This window comes from Alexandromys fortis, unplaced genomic scaffold (genome assembly GCF_014885135.2).
Source record: "Alexandromys fortis isolate MF-2015 unplaced genomic scaffold, M_Fortis_MF-2015_v1.1 scaffold_55, whole genome shotgun sequence".
NCBI lineage: Eukaryota > Metazoa > Chordata > Mammalia > Rodentia > Cricetidae > Alexandromys > Alexandromys fortis.
The window spans coordinates 9,484,740-9,500,482 of record NW_026067936.1 but is presented as its reverse complement, the minus strand read 5'-3'; the positions used below and the strand labels follow the sequence as shown (position 1 = coordinate 9,500,482).

Genomic DNA, 15,743 nt, shown 5'->3' with positions numbered 1-15,743 from the left:
CACAACACACCATTTAAGAAGTCTGTATTGTATTTGGGGTTGCATTTTCCTGGAGTTTATGTCCTGGCCCTGGTGGAATAGGTAAATTGCACTTGTCCGGGGAGATAAGGGAATGACTTAGTTTTCAGAACTCTTTGGCTAAGAGGGAGGCTGGTGAAATCAACCCCAGAGTGGCCTTTGGGTCCGATCTCCTTATCTGCCTCGATAGGATGATAATTTTTCATGTAAGAAGTCACTGAGACAAAGATGAGTTCACACAGAGGCCTTCTGAACAGAGGCCGGTGCGTGTGACCAAGGCTTGTATGAGTCTCTGAGCTGAGCATGTGACCCTAGCTGGTTGACTCTATTCCTGTAGTTCTGACTTTACTCCTACTGGAGATAAAGACCCGATTTATGCAGAGGCCGATTCTCACTGAAAGTCATGTCCAGGCAAGTTATCATAGCATTGTGCGTAACTCAAAGTCATTTCAAATCTACCACCGAGGGGAGTTGGGTAAATAGGTTATGGCCTAGCCATGCCATAGACAGCTATTGAGAATTATATTTTAAGATGGTATTTGGTGGAATGGAAAAACATTAAGAGATGAATATTTAGAGACAAACATTAAGTAGAAAAAAAATCACTAAGCAAGTTATGATGGTGTGCCTTCTAATTGGAAATAGTATTAACATCTCTGCACACACTTGTCCTGGTACACTAGATGGAGTTCTAGGCAGAACATGCTGTCCACAGACACTCGACTTCATGGGTATTTGCTCATGCTGACTAGGGAGCTGGTGTCTGTGTGGTACACTATAAATCCCTTTCTCTTCCAGGCCTACTGCAAAGCTCTAGAAAAGGAAAGTTTTCTAAGTAGCCTGCCATGGCGAAGGTCAAACTCTTCAATAGAAGAGCTGAGATGAAAGGTCCCAGTGTTGGGGGGCGCATCCTGGTGACTTGAAGCCAAACAGGGAGGCTCACTAAATGCTAATATTCTCTCCATAATCCCCCCAAATTATAGCATTAACGTTTGCATATATAATGTATGCATATAGGCACATGCGTATTGATAGAGTTGTTTAACAGTCAGGGACTGAATTCCTTCTAGGTGCCCGAGCCAGGGTGCAACATGACCTCCCTAATAGGATGGGCACACACAGGAAAGGGCCTGAGAGCAAATACAACCACTATCCACAGCTGGGGGTTCTGGCTTCTGATTTCCTACTAAGAGTCAACGTTTTTCAGAGAAAGAAAGAGATGACTTTTTTTTAATTTTTTTTTATATGAGTAGAGTTGAAATCTTATCCCACGAAGAGATGATAGTTTAACACACTGGGAGGCTTCTGCCTGGGGACCAGCCAGCTGACTTAACCCACACGGAGAGGTAACTTTCCTCAGCAAATCCCACTTCTTCTCTGACAGGAACTTAGTTTGGCTCAGGTGATGCCCACAGTCCCTCAACTCGTAACACTCTGAGGATTTCACAGCAATTGCAGAGACTTTAGATGGCGACAGGAATTTCAACAGAAGCAAATTCTCAAAGCAGCGAGTGTCGGGCCACTCTTCTCTTGTCCCTAATTTTGACTTGAATGTGGACTCCCCTCACTCACAAGTGGTGCCTTTAATTAATGTGTGTATCATCCAAATTTTGATTTATTTATTTGCTTACTTATCTTAAGCCTTCTAGAGGCTTCCTCTTCACCCTCGCCGGAACTTGGGAGGCAGTGGCCATAAGGTGCTCTCTTTGTCAACCATTCAATTGCCTGAATCAAACCGTCTTTCTGTCATTTATCCAGCAGCTAGTCTCAGGCAAGATGCAGCGTGGGGTAAAAAGTAAAAGTTTTGGGGTATTTTTATGTCCCAAATGGCTTGCCTTATGTAGAGAGAGGTCATGCAAGCCTAGGGAGGAATCCCGGAATACCGCCAGAGACCACGGCATCCCAGAGCGTTGTTCTGTTGGCGTACGGTATGGTGTTCACAGAAGGGAGATGGTGGCATGTGTGGGAGACCTTAGTGAGGAGTTTTAGGGGAAGCAGGACTTAAAGAACCACGGAGAGGGGCACGGCATTTCTAGCAGAAGAAATAACGTTTGGAAGAAAGGTCATTAGTGTTAAGATTGCCAGATGGACAAAAATGTGTGTGTGTGATGTCCAAGTAAATTTCAATCTCTCTCTCTCCCTGACTCTCCCTCCCTGCCCTGTTCCCCCTATTTTTCTCTGAGATAGGATCTCACTATTTGCCCAGGTAAATACCTTTTAGCATAGCATAAATTGTAGTAAAGCAAATATTGTTTTATCGGGAAAGCAAGCGGACTTGGGTGTCCTGCATTTGTACCTGGCAACCCTATTTTGAGTGTTCACAGGATTATACTGACATCCAAGAAACTCATGTTTCCAGGCTGGACAACTGAAATCTTCACCTCGCAGTCTGAAGGGCTGACTCGGTGGTTAAGATATTGCGATGGTCTTGCAGAGGACCTGAGTTAGGTTCTCAGCCCCCACGCTGGGGGAAGGGCGCTCATAACTGCCTGTAACTCCAGCTCCTGGGGATGAAACAAATGCCTTTAGTCTCCAAGGCCAGCTGCACTCAAGTACACATATCCCCACTCAGACATACACATGTAATTATATAATAAAAATAAAACCTTTTAAATAAGGACATTGTTTCTTCACTTCTTAGATATTTAAAAGCCGGCACAGACCCTGGCATTGGAGTCTTTCCTGGGCTTTGTTGTACAGACCCTTACTGTGTCACCTACAAAACAAAGTTCTTGCTGTTGACGCACGTGTGTTCCGAGGTATCAGGATGAGAAAACCCAGCATCGTCAAAGAAAGGCGGCTCAGACCATTCGCGTCTCTTTATCTTTGCATTGTGCACGGAGTAGTGTGGATTATTTATCTCTCATACGAATCATTCGCCCATCTCAACTCCTTTCCAGAAGCTACTAGCCCTGTAACTCCAGAATGGTTGCTAGTGGGGAAACTGAGCTGCCCAAATCCTCCGTTCGGCTTCCCCCACCCCTCCCCCAGCCCCTGCGCAAGCGCATGCGCACTACTCCGAACAAGCTCGGATAAAGTGAAGGCAGTGTGCTTGCACCTTGCTAGCACACTGGAAACAGCCCAGTCCCTGTTTGCGAGGTTATCAATCTCCCGAATGTGAGGGGCGTCTTATCTTTCCTTACCACACACACTGTAGGTGAGGGGTCACATCTGTCCTCTGGGGCACCAGTGTGCACTTGCGCGACATCGATTTTATGCAATAAAGGGGAAGGATTTAGAAACGTGTTCCTTGCCATTCCTGTTTGCTTATACAAAATAAATCCCCTTTGTTCAAGGGCGCTGAGAAGAGGTAATTTGCTTCCATTTAGTTGCTCACTCAAACTCTTGACCTTTCTACCAATCATTCCTGGCCCCGGGGCCACCCGAGGGGTTGAGTGGGACAACTAATGCCGTTTGAAGGGTGGCCCATGACGCAGATTGTGATATTCAGCAGAACAGCTACTTGGGTATGAGTCCGTTCCAAATGGACTCTTCGTGCAAGTACGCTGTCCATATATTACCTCCTCTTGGTCAAACCTGCTTAAAATAGGTCCACAGGCTGGCCCCCACTGCAGCCTGAAGGCCTGGCTGCATCACAAGCTCTTAAAGGCTATGGGATTCTGTTTCATCGTGTATCCATTTTTGGATGCATTAGGGCTGATGCGGGCTTCAGTAATAAACAAGTATATTTTTCTTACTTTGTTCTCAGGCAGGTATAAAAAGCAGCTTGTAGCCATTATATATATAAAGCTCCCTCTGACCAGCATCAGTGAGCCTGTGTTATTTTTTTAATTTTTATTTATTATTATTATTTTGATTGTTTTTCAAGACAGGGTTTCTCTATGTAGCTTTGGAGCCTGTCCTGGAACTTGAACTGTAGACCAGGCTGGCCTCGAACTCACAGAGCTCTGCCTGCCTCTGCCTCCAGAGTACTGGGATTAAAAGTGTGTGCCAGTACCTCCTGTCGAGCCTGTATGCTTTAATTCTGAGAAAGAACATGGGTGTGAGCCAGGTGGCGGTGGCAGCGCACGCCTTTAATCCCAGCACGCGGGAGGCAGAGGCAGGAGGTTCTCTGTGAGTTTGAGGCCAGCCTGGTCTACAAGAGCTAGTTCCAGGACAGGCTCTAAAGCTACACAGAAGAACCCTGTCTCAAAAAAAAGGGGGGGGGGGACATGAGTGTGAACACAGGGATGCCGAGTGATTCCTAAGAATAAAAAGCAACCATCTTTTGTGATCCTTTAAAAGTCCTACCTTCCCAGCTGGACTCAACCTTTAAACTACCCAATGCCTGGGCCCAGCACACCCAAGTGGGTAATAGGGTGGCTGCCTGAGGGAACACAGGCTCTGGCTTTTAGGTCAGGCCTGTGATTTGGCAGGGGAGAACCTGGCTTGGCAAAGACCATGTGTTTCTTTTGTCTGTATGGAAGCCAAGGAGAAGAATTAAGGAACATAAATTCCGAAAGATTAGATTGGATCAGAACAAGGCAGCTGTTGTTTTTGCCAGAGTTTAAAGGGCACTGCAAAGGCCACCGGACCCATTTCTGTTTCTCTTAGGCATTTCCCCCTTTCTCATTGAAGACTGTCGCGCCTGTCTTTGTCATTGCTGCCCCATACATGTGTGTCCCAAGACAGAGAAAAGGAGTGTCTAGACGTTGAAAAGGCTGGACAGCCATTGTACTGGAGAAGTGGTCCCCAGGGCTCATGAAGCTCAGAAGCTTGAGAGCCTGTCAAGTTGCCTGGCCTCAAGTGGACCGGGAGGGCATTTCTAGAAAATGGTGAATTTTTGGCATCTCTTTTTCCTTCCCTTCTATAATACTCATGGTTTTATACTCAGGTTGACTAAATGGACATACAAGGTGAGCTTCCCAAGTCTGAATGTCTAAAACCCAAAGTTAAAAAACCCCGAGTGTCAATGTGGTGCCGCAGGTAGGACATTCTGATTTCCACTCACGCCATGAAGAGTCATAGTCAGACTACAGTGGCTTGGAAAAGTGTATAAACCCACCTCGAGGCTCACATTCACAACGTGGGCTCCCTGATTAGACTCAGGCCCCATTCCCACCGTATCTCCTTATGAATATTCCCAACTCTGGAGAAACTTGAAATCTCAAGCACTTTTGTTCTTGGGAATTCTGAGTAAGCGATGCTCTCCCCATGCTGGCTTTTCTCACTTTGACTTCTGAATATTACGGAAGGGGTCACTGTCTCTCCATTTTAAATTTCCTGTCTCCCCTTCACTGGTCTCTCCCAAGTGTGGCTGTCTTCCTCTGGTTTGGAGAGGAAGGCAGCTCCTCATCCTGTGTTTCTAGGACTCTTCCTACAGCGCTGTAAGTCTCTCTAAGGCTGCTGGATGGGAAGTGTCCAGTTGGAAAAAGGGGGCAGGAAGCTGGAGTTTCTAGAAGAGCTGGCTGACATGGAGCCCTCCTTCCTTTCTTCCTTCCTTCCTTCCTTCTTTCTCTTTTCTTTCTTTCCCCTCTCCTTCCTCCCTCTTTCCTTTCTTTTTTCTCTTTCTCCCTCCCCTTCTCTTCCCTCCCTCCTTTCTTTCCTTCCTTCCTTCCTTCCTTCCTTCCTTCCTTCCTTCCTTCCTTCCTTCCTTCCTGTTTTTCAAGACAGGGTTTCTCCAAGTAGTCCTGGCCGTACTGGAACTCGCTCCACTCCTTAAACCAGGTGTGTTTTTTAATTGCAGCACAAAGAATGTGCTTTGGGTAGGGCCGTGGTGGTGCACACCCTTAATCCCAGCACTCAGAAGGCATAGGCAGGAGGATCTCTGAGTTCAAGGCCCGCTCAGGGTAGCCAGTGCTACGTAGAGAAACCCTGCCTAGAAAAGTATAAGTGTTTTGGGATTTACCTTCATAGAATGGCAGCTGTGGACAGAACGTCTTAGGATGCTGAGCAACTTCCTTTTATCCAGAGACTATTCTTCTGACCCCTTCCAGTGCTACCTTTCTCCCTGGTCTCTTTCTGCTACAGCTTGCTATCTTTCCCATTGATTGACAGCTATGGAAGTTGCCAGTGCCCCCGAACCAATGAATTTGCAGCCACACAAAGTTCTTGCCTCTCAGAAAAAGTAGGCAAGTGTGGAAGAAACAATTCCACAAAGTCGGAGGCGGGCGAGGGTTCTCCGGCAGGTGTGTAGGGCAATCAGAGCATTAGGCTGGCATGGAGTCTGCATAAAGGAGTCATTGCTCTCGCCAAGTCAGTAGAGTCCATGGGTCCGCGGGCTCAGACTACGAGCAAGTAGGCACGTGGCGGGAAGGGTCAAAGGCAGCAGTGGAAGGTTCTCATTTCAGCCCCAGTAAGCAGGAGCCTGTTTGCCTTCCTGTTTGTCCCCCTCAGTGGGGGAGCGGGAGAGGAAGGAAGAATGGACTAGAGAGGAAAATCCCTGGGGTTCTCTTCCGAGGAGGCATCCCGAGTCCTGTTGTGTTGTAAATGGGGGTGTAAGTCCCCCCCTTGCGAAATTCCTGTGAGAGGTAGATAAGATTAAAGAACTAATTATACACCAAAGACCCTGGAGTTTGGGGCCACGTGGAAGGGGCGCTCCCAGAAAGCTAGGGGGGAGGGGAATAGAAAAAGAGAGGGAGAAGAGGGCGGGGAGGGGGAGAGAAAGAGGGGACAGACAGACCCCTGGCCAAATGCTTTTGTTGGAAGTTGGTCGTCTCCACATACCCTAAGGCTTGAGGGACCTTCACTGATTCTTTTGAATGTCTCACTAGATTAAACAGTCAAGAGCAAGCAGAAAGAGACATTTGTGGCAGGGATAGAAAGGCGTTATCACACTGGGGGCCCCTGCGTGCTGGAAGTCTGAATGAGGTGCGCAGGGCCTGTCTGTGGGACCGTTTGAGGCATCAGGAAAGTAGGACGTTTCAAAACTTAGAACCTTCGTCTTCTGCCTCAGTCGGTCGGAGGTAGAATTCTTCGGGCTTCACCTGGGCTTTGTATTAAACACACCGGCTGGCAAGTACGGTAGGGGATGCAGCGGGTGACTGCGGGTGAGGGAAGGCTGGAATGCCTGCAGACTGTTGCCTTCTGCCCAGATACTTGCAGTTATTGCGAAAATGCAGAGCTGCAGAGCAATTTTCAAATGCTGCAACCGAGCCAGCCCCTGCTAAAACACGCACGTAAGAGCTGAAGGTCTATCTAAGCGTTCTCTGTGTGGTTTTAGAGTAACCTTCCAAGTGGCGAGAAACTTGCATAAATGGGAGGTGGGACACCGGGACTCAGGTTATCTTGGAGAGCAGAGGAAGGATCGGATCCTCAGGGCTTTCTTCCTCCTTGAGGGGTAGGCTGAGAGAAATGCCTTTCTTTCCCCGAACTGCACCTTCTGTTTGTAAGCGGTGACGGGGATTGAACCAGCCACCATCACCCGGTTTCACCTGAGAGCGCGTTTGCTGGCTCCACCCCCAGCCCTTCTTTGACTGTTAGCAGCGGGATTCACTCCTGCCACACGTTATTGTCTTGGGGAAAGACCCGCCCTGCCCTAGTCCCCTACAGCTTTTGTTTCTTTCTTTCGCCTGTAAGCCCCAGGTGCTTTTGTGAATTGAAGATATTTCAAATTCCCTATTAGCCTTTATTAAAACTTAAATTGTAGGACCGTGTTGGGAAAGCATCTCGGGGAAGCCGGTGCAGATCTGGGGAGTTATTGTGGAGGCTGTAGTTGATAACACTCGGGGACAGGCTCCCAGGGGTGACTGATTTTACCATTACCTCTGAGCAGGTGACCTGGACAGCCACAGCACCTGCACTGGCGGAAGTCAAATTCATCTGGATGACTAACGTGTGTGTCGCTCCTCTTAGGTGCCAGGCACCTGCTAAACTAACCCAGGCACCTGCTTAACTAAACTACATGGCTGTCCTGGCAAAGAGGGGTCTCAAGGATCGCTGGTCTTGGATGTTTTCCTTCTAAGGTTTAAATTACATTTTAGCGTGTTTGTTTTGAATGTGTCCGTATGAATTTGCCAGGGTAGGCATGTGGGGACCTGAGGACAGCTTCCAGTCTTTTCCTTTCACTTGAGCCATCAGGCTCCACAACATACACTGTCACCGGCTAACCCATCTCTGCGCTGTCCCCTCAGAGAGTTTTCAGTTTAGCTCAAATGGCAGCATTTTAAACAAACGTGCCGGCAGTGAGTATGTCTTAAGACCCGCTCATCCCTCATTTCTCAGTGTAAGGTAGTGCTGGACCGGAGGGTCACCGGAAGCCGTATGGCTTTGGCACATAGAATATGTATCCAGCCTCTCTCTCTGAGTGTCAGGCTGACTCCTACAGCTGCCTCTGCGCCTGAGCTCAATGCCCTTCTGTAAGCAGACTTCTAATAGCCCCTAGCAGCCCAGGCAACTCTAGGCGGAGAGCAGCAAGTAAAGATAGTGCTGTCCCAGAATGCACTGTGCAGTTGGCTTAACACTCTTATCTGTGGTGTGTGTCCTACCTTCTGTGTTCACAGTCAATCACCGGACTGAATGTTTCTTCCTCTGCTCCAGGTTGTGTATCTCAAACTCTTGTTTTATTTTAAGACAAGGTCCTGTCTGTGCAGCCCAGGTTGTCCTCAAAATCCTTTTGCCTGTGCATTCCAACTGCTATCTCATACCGCAGAAGGACAGCAAAAATCCTTTAGGATTGACTCTGAGGAGACCAGAGTACAGTGGTACATTTTGGAGATTGCTGGCATTGAAACACTGTCTTGGGTTTCCATAAACTAAGACCACATGAGCCATCTATAGGTCAGTTCTTTCTGATTCTTTACAGCTATGGACAAAGCTTCCATTCTCCTCTAGGAGCCTGTGCAATTAGGTCGAAAAGTCGGAGCTGGGCCAGGGATGCGGCTTTTGTGGTCCAGCACATGCTTTGCAGGCACGAGGTGCGAGGTCCCATCCTTGGCACTACAGAATGAAAATAAAACTCAGGGCTTCTCCAAGACTGGTGTCAGGGGTGGCGTCGAGTTCTGTATGTTCTGTATGTGGAACAGATGCATGGTACATTTGGGATATTGCTGTTACAGTTAGAAATGGTAACATCAGAGATCCGATTTGTTTTAAAGGATCAACCCCCGGATTAAAATGAGAATGGATCCGGTGTAGCCAGAGTGCAGTTGAACCAAGGAAACAAGACAGTGCTCCCAACTACAGTGACCAGAGAGAGGTAGGGCTGGATTAAGGTGGGATTGCTAGACCCAGCCTCTTTCCTCTTCAACGCCCGTTCGCCATCTGCCACCTCGCAACGCCCGCCCACACGCGGTGGTTAAAACAATTTCCAATTGCAATCCCCTAAAATAAAGCTTAATATATTCACATCTGGCGGTTTTCCTGCCCTAGTTTATGCTTAGCATTGGCCTTCATTTTAGCAAACTATTCTGTGATTGCTTTGTGTTGCTTTGGAAGGGTTTCTGGATGGGGATTTGCGGCTCTGTTTGATTGCATTGTGATTGTGTTTGTGAGTGACAGAGCAGCGAGGGAGTCTGAAGTCTGTTTTTATCTCGTGTCTGTGTGGGGACCAGCCCTGGCTGCACATCAAGAATCAGCTGAGCAAGCTCTTAAAGTGCAGATTTCTGAGCCCTGCCCCGGACCCAGAGAAGGATCACCCCAGGTCAGTGCATTGATCTAGGCTGCTTGTGGACTTGGCTGTTTGGCAGGTTGAGCAAGGAGGATCTTTGCAGCCCAGGAGTTCATGATCAGTCTGGGCAGCCTATAGAGGAGCCATCTCTTCCAGTGTGTAGCCAGGACTGCTAACTCCGGTCATCTGTTTCAAGTTCCATCATAAACATTCAGCACAGCAGCTGCTGAAGAAACCCTTTTTTTGGGCTGGACTTGACTCTGAGTATTCAGAATGTTGAAACATCCAAACTTACCATCCATAGATCGTGAACACAATGGCTCAATGATAGCAGTGTTTAAAGGAACAATGGATGGCTTTGGTGGAATGCCTAGCAAGCTTGTGTGAAGCCTTTCAGTCAACTCCAGCTCCAAAAACCCCAGCACTCAGAAGCGGAGGCTCGAAGAACAGACTTCCACAGCCATGGTTCACTATGTAGTGAGTTCGAGGCCAGTTTGTAATACGTGAGACTTGTCTCACATTTAAAAACAAACAAACAATAAGTAAAAACAAAAGATAAGTTAAATCAAAGGATACCACAGTAAAGCATTTATTTGACTGAAACTCTAACCCCCATTGATTTCAGGTGGCGGGACCCAGTGTCTTCCTCCAGAAGTCTGTCAAATCAGAGCACTGACTTCTCTGGTCCTCTCTTTTCTTCAAAGAGTGTCAGCGCATGGGCTTTGGCTGAGTTTTGAGTCTTGGCACTATCACGATTTTATGGTTATCATGCCTAATTTCCACAGCTGTAAAATGGACATATAATGTATTTCTTTCAGGATCATCGTCTTTGGCATTTTAAATAATACCTACCACATCACAGTTGCTAAGATGGCAAGATGTAGCTGGGTGATGGTGCACGCCTTTAATCCTAACACTTGGGAAGTAGATGCAGACAGATTTCTGTGAGTTCAAAGTCAGCCTGGTCTACAAGAGCTAGTTCCAGAACAGGCTCCAAAGCAACCCAGAGAAATTCTGTCTCAAAAAAAAAAAAAAAAAAAAAAAACTAAAAAAAAAAAAAAACTGAAAAAAAAAAAGATGGTAAGAGTGGAGAATTTCCATATAGTGGGATGCTTCAGAGATCATACAAGTCTTAGCTTCATCAGTTTCTGTTTTAAGACATTATTTGCTCTGTCCCTAACCCATGTCTTTCTTTTTTACCCGGTTTCCCCATTTGTTTATCCCGTAAGCCTATAAAGTTAGAGCCCAGATGCTGTGGCACAATGGTCTTATATTGTTTTAATAAAACTCTGATTGGTCAGTAGCCAGCAGAAAGTATAGGCAGGGCAACCAGGCAAAAAGTAGAGGCGGGGTGATGAGAACTGGAGAATTCTGGGAAGAGGAAAGGGTCAGTTTTTAGACGTTACCCAAACGCAGAGGAAGCAAGATGAGAACGCCTCACTGATCACAGGGACCAAGCCACGTGACTAACACAGACAAGGATTATGGGCTAATTTAACATGTAAGAGTTAATAAGAAGCCTGAGCTAATCGACCAGACCTAATGGACTAATTGGTTTATAATTAATGTAAGCCAGCTGCGGGATTGGGCCAGACAGAAACCTCTGTCAACAAACACCAAGATAGTTTTACCCCTCTGTACCAACTGCTGGGATCCGTTCAAGCAAAAGCTAGAAAACACCCTTGTTTAACCAAAGCAAGATTCTGGGGGACACTGTACGCCTTCCCTCTGCATTGAAAGACATCAGGAGTCTACCCTTCCAGCCTCTCTTAAGGATGCTTTCCTCCCTCACCATGTGCTCCGGCAGGGAATGCCGTCGGCTCTCTCTCCTTCGCCTCTTGGTTCTGCTCTGCAGCTTCTTTTCATTGCCCCTCTGAACCCAGGGCTTTCCCCAGTATCGCTGCAAAGGCAGAGCCTTCCCTTCCAAACACTCACAGGGGAGGTGTTACACACCTGGGCAGCTAGGAGAACTGGGAGGCTTGAGAGTCTCGCAGAGACCCGTTCTCTTTCTTTGGCAGGCCGTAGCCTCCTCTCTGGAAGAAGGAAACGTCTCCACTGATAATAATTAGCATGGCCCCGTTTCCGCTGAATTCACATTCATGAATTATAATGTTTGGCCATTTCTTTCCATTTTATTTAGGAAAAACTGCTACCTGGGATGAAAATCAAATACCTCATCACCCCACAGTGACTCGTATATTACTTGTAACACAACAGTTTTGACAGATGGCATTTTTAGATGATGAGAGGAGTTGACCAGATGGGGAAGGGTAGGAGGGGGAGTGGGTGGGTGCCTGGGGTAAAGAACTTTCCCATGAGAACACTTTGGGTAAAAATTAAAAATGTGCTTGAAATGAACAAGGAGAAAGAAAAGGGCATGAATAATTGGGGACTTTTCACGATGGCTGTGTGACCAGCGGTTTGGGCTGCCACTCGGGGACAGGAGTAAGTCACATTAATAAAGGGAAGTGCGTTAGACCTGAAGCTGTGGGGCGAGAATGGCTCAAAGCAAAATGAATGAGTTGGGTTAGGAGGAGGATGGACTGAGGAAACTTACCATGGAGTAGCGCTTGACTCTCCCTGTCTACAAAAAACTGGAGGCAGCACCCAGAGTGAATCAAGAGTGAGTGAGGGCCAGACAAAGTGAGGACATCCCAATTCCAGGATCCATCTTGACTCTGTAGGAACTCCCGGTACCCCGAGCTGCCTGACTGATGGTAACGTCTCTCTGCTGGTTTGTTTCTTGTCCGCTTGACCCAGGCTAGGTCATCTGGGGAGAGGGACCCTCACCTGCCTGAGAAAGTATATCCATCAGATTGACCCGTAGGGCATTTTCTTGAGTGATGATTGATAAGAGAGGGCCCAGCCCACTGTGGGCGTGCCATCCCCAGGGCAGTATTTTCTGGGTAAACTCTTTTCTCCCCAAGTTATTTATAGTCAGGGTCTTTATCACAGCAGTAGGAAGCCAAACTAGAACAGCATGCAACCTCTCTCTTGAGATTTTGCAGGGAGGATAAATGAGAGAAGAGATGGAGTGGGTACCCAAGAGTCCAGGGGTCTCAATCAGTGTGCAAAGATGCACAGATATCCCTTAAACTCTTTTAGTGGATATCAGTGTACTCTTGTGTACTGTAACCGCAGCAGGCACAAGACATAACGCTAGATTTCCAAGTCCCTTTAGTACATAGACTAATTAGGGGTACAGTTTGATGTGTGTGTGTGTACACGTGTGCGCGTGTGCATGTGTGAGTGTGCACTCATGCTTTCTTTTTTCTCTTGTGGGGGGAAATGGTGTGTTTGTTGGTACAGATGAGAACTTGGCCTCAGGAGCTGCCAGGGCCGTAAAGAACTCTTTTTTAACAGTGACTCAGAGACAGAGAGTGTGGGGGTGAGGATCAAGTAGTGTGAAAACCAGGGATGCTTTGAAGGCCAGCTGGCTTAAAATGGAACACTGAAGCCGATGACGGCGTGTTTGGGGGCCCCTCTGCATGTTGTTTTCTGGGTTTAGTTTTGCTTTGTTCTTTTGAGATGGAGTCTTATTTCGTATGTAGTCAAGGCTGGCCTCAAACACATGATTCTCCTGCTGCCTTCCAGTGCTGGGATTGCCCAGCTAGTTTTCTGTTATACCAGATCAGTCTGGAAACGGGGGACACAGTGGTTTAAGGAGCATGTGATTTTTCAAGGTCCTTTCCAGCGTCTATAGGTCGGTGAAGGTGAACTGGACACAGTGGCGCATGCTTGTAATTCTAGCACTCAGGAGGCGAAGGCAGGAGGATGTTGAGTTAAAATCCAGCCTGGGTTACTTATTAAGGCCCTGTCTTAAAAAAGGAGAGGGGGTGTTGAACTTTGGGCTGTTCCTTCCTTCTCTGATTTCAAGGTATCTTTCCCCATGCACTGTGAATACCCTCATCTTGGTTTCTTCACTTTGGACATCATAGAACCAATCATTGACTACCTGGTGTTACTGGATGTTTCCATATGTGTTTAAAAGCATGGTTTCTTATCCCAGACCTTTTTATTTTGGTTTGCTTCTGTGGTGGGCTGATGAGAGCCCTCTCTGCCCCCAAAAGATGATCCTGTCTTAATCATCAGAAGCCGAGAGTATTCTGTTACATGGCAAAGGTTGTGCAGAAAGATAACACTGCAAACCATCTGACCTTAACACTCAGGTGGGCTCTACATCAAGACAGCAAATCCTTAAAAGTGTGAGAAACATAGAAGAGAAAGTGGGAAGTACACTTGAACACATTGGCACAGGAGACCATTCCTAAATATAACCCCAGTAGCACAGACACTGAGAGAAACAATGGGACCTCCTGAAACTGAGAAGCTTCTGTAAAGCAAAGGACACAGTCAACAAGACAAAATGGCAGCCTACAGAATGGGAAAAGATCTTCACTAACCCCACATTAGACAGAGGTATGATCTCCAAAATATATAAAGAACTCAAGAAATTGGTCATCAAAAGAACAAATGATCCAATTTTAAAAAAATGGGTTATAGACCTAAGCAGAGAACTCTCAACAGAGGAATCTAAATGGCTGAAAACCACTTAAGGAAATATCATCAGAGATATGCAAATCAAAACAACTCTGAGATTCCATCTTACACCTGTAAGAATGAATAAGATAAAAAACACTGATGATAACTTATGCTGGAGAGGATGTGGGGTAAAGGGAATTGCTGGTGGGAGTGCAAACTGGTACAGCCCCTTTGGGTGTCAGTGTGGCGATTTCACAGAAAATTAGGAAACAACCTTCTTCAGGACCCAGAAATACCACTTTTGGGTATATACCCAAAGGATGCTTAATTGTGCCACAAGGACATGTGCTCAACTATGTTCATAGCAGCTTTGTTTGTCATAGCCAGAACCTGGAAACAACCTAAATGCCCCTTGACTGAAGAATGGATAAGAAAAATGTAGTAAATTTACACAATGGAGTACTACACAGCAGAAAAAAAATGACATCCTAAAATTTACAGGCAAATGGATAGATCTAGAAAACATCATATTGAGTGAGGTAACCCAGATCCAGAAAGACAAATATCACATGTACTCACTCATACATGGCTTTTAGACATAAAACAAAGAAAAACCAGCCTACAATTTACAATCCCAGAGAACCTAGACAACAAAGAGGACCCTAAGAGAGACATAAATGGATCTAAACTACATGGAACATAGAAAAAGATAAGATCTCCTGAGTAAGTTGGGAGCATGGGGACCATGGGAAAGGGGAGAAGGGGAGGGGAGTGGAGAAAAATACATAGCTCAATAAAAACAATTTAAAAAAAAAAAGGGAGAGAGAAAAAGACCTGGTGGTGAAGGCCAGTAATGTCAGCTATTCTGAAGTCCAAGGCAAAAGGCTTGCAATTCAGACTGCCTGGGGTATGCTCAGGCCCTGGGTTCATCACTGGTACCACCCAGACACAAGGAAAAGTGGAAGGAGGAGACTATGGTTGAGTCAGAGTGATTCAACATGAGAAGGACCCAATCTGCTATGGTTGTCTTTGAAGATGAGAGAGAGAGCCGTGAGTTAACCTGGGAAGGTGGCTTCTAGAAGGCAGAAACAGCAGAGAAACTGATTTTCAAGAAAATAAATTAAATTTGTTTACCTATTGTGCTGGGAATGGAATCCCGGACCTTCTGCATGCAATGGATTCACTCTGGAACTAGAACCCCATCTCAGGAGTTGTTAACATTCAAACCACTAAGTCGTGGTAATTTTTTGCAGCAGCCACAGGACTCTGATAAAATTTGCATCTCCCGCTCTGTCAGCTGAGCCAACACTACAGCACCAGGCAGAGGCCATCAGCCACAACAGAGGTCTTGACTGGTGCCATAACACCCAGGCCCCTCATTGCTTAGAGGAGAAACCCTGGCTGCCTCAGAGCTCTGGCTGGAATGTCATGAAATGCCCCCTGGAGGAGCCTTTTCCCACCCTCCCACACCCTCCTGGTTCTGCTCTAAACTCGCTGGCTTACTTCCTGTTTTGGTCCTTTATTTACAGGAAACTCCTCTACCGGTTCTGAGAATCAGGCCACTTGACCAAGTACAGAGCAGTTCAGGAAGTGTATACTACTAGTTTCATTCTGAAAACCCGAATTTGAGAGTGGGGGGTTAGAAAGCTCCAGGACCCCCCAGTTCAGCAGGTTTGGGGACTACTGCCCACCATAC

General features: G+C 46.7%; 1 long non-coding RNA gene across 1 annotated transcript; it reads right to left on the bottom strand.

Moving 5' to 3' along the window:
• Nucleotides 1-10,187: 10,187 nt before the first annotated feature.
• LOC126504406 (uncharacterized) lies at nucleotides 10,188-15,441 on the bottom strand. The gene is made up of 3 exons (XR_007592584.1): nucleotides 15,182-15,441; nucleotides 12,123-12,359; nucleotides 10,188-10,350 (listed from the first exon to the last, which is right to left on the bottom strand). It is a non-coding gene; the product is annotated as an uncharacterized lncRNA (long non-coding RNA).
• Between the last annotated feature and the right edge of the window lie 302 nt (nucleotides 15,442-15,743).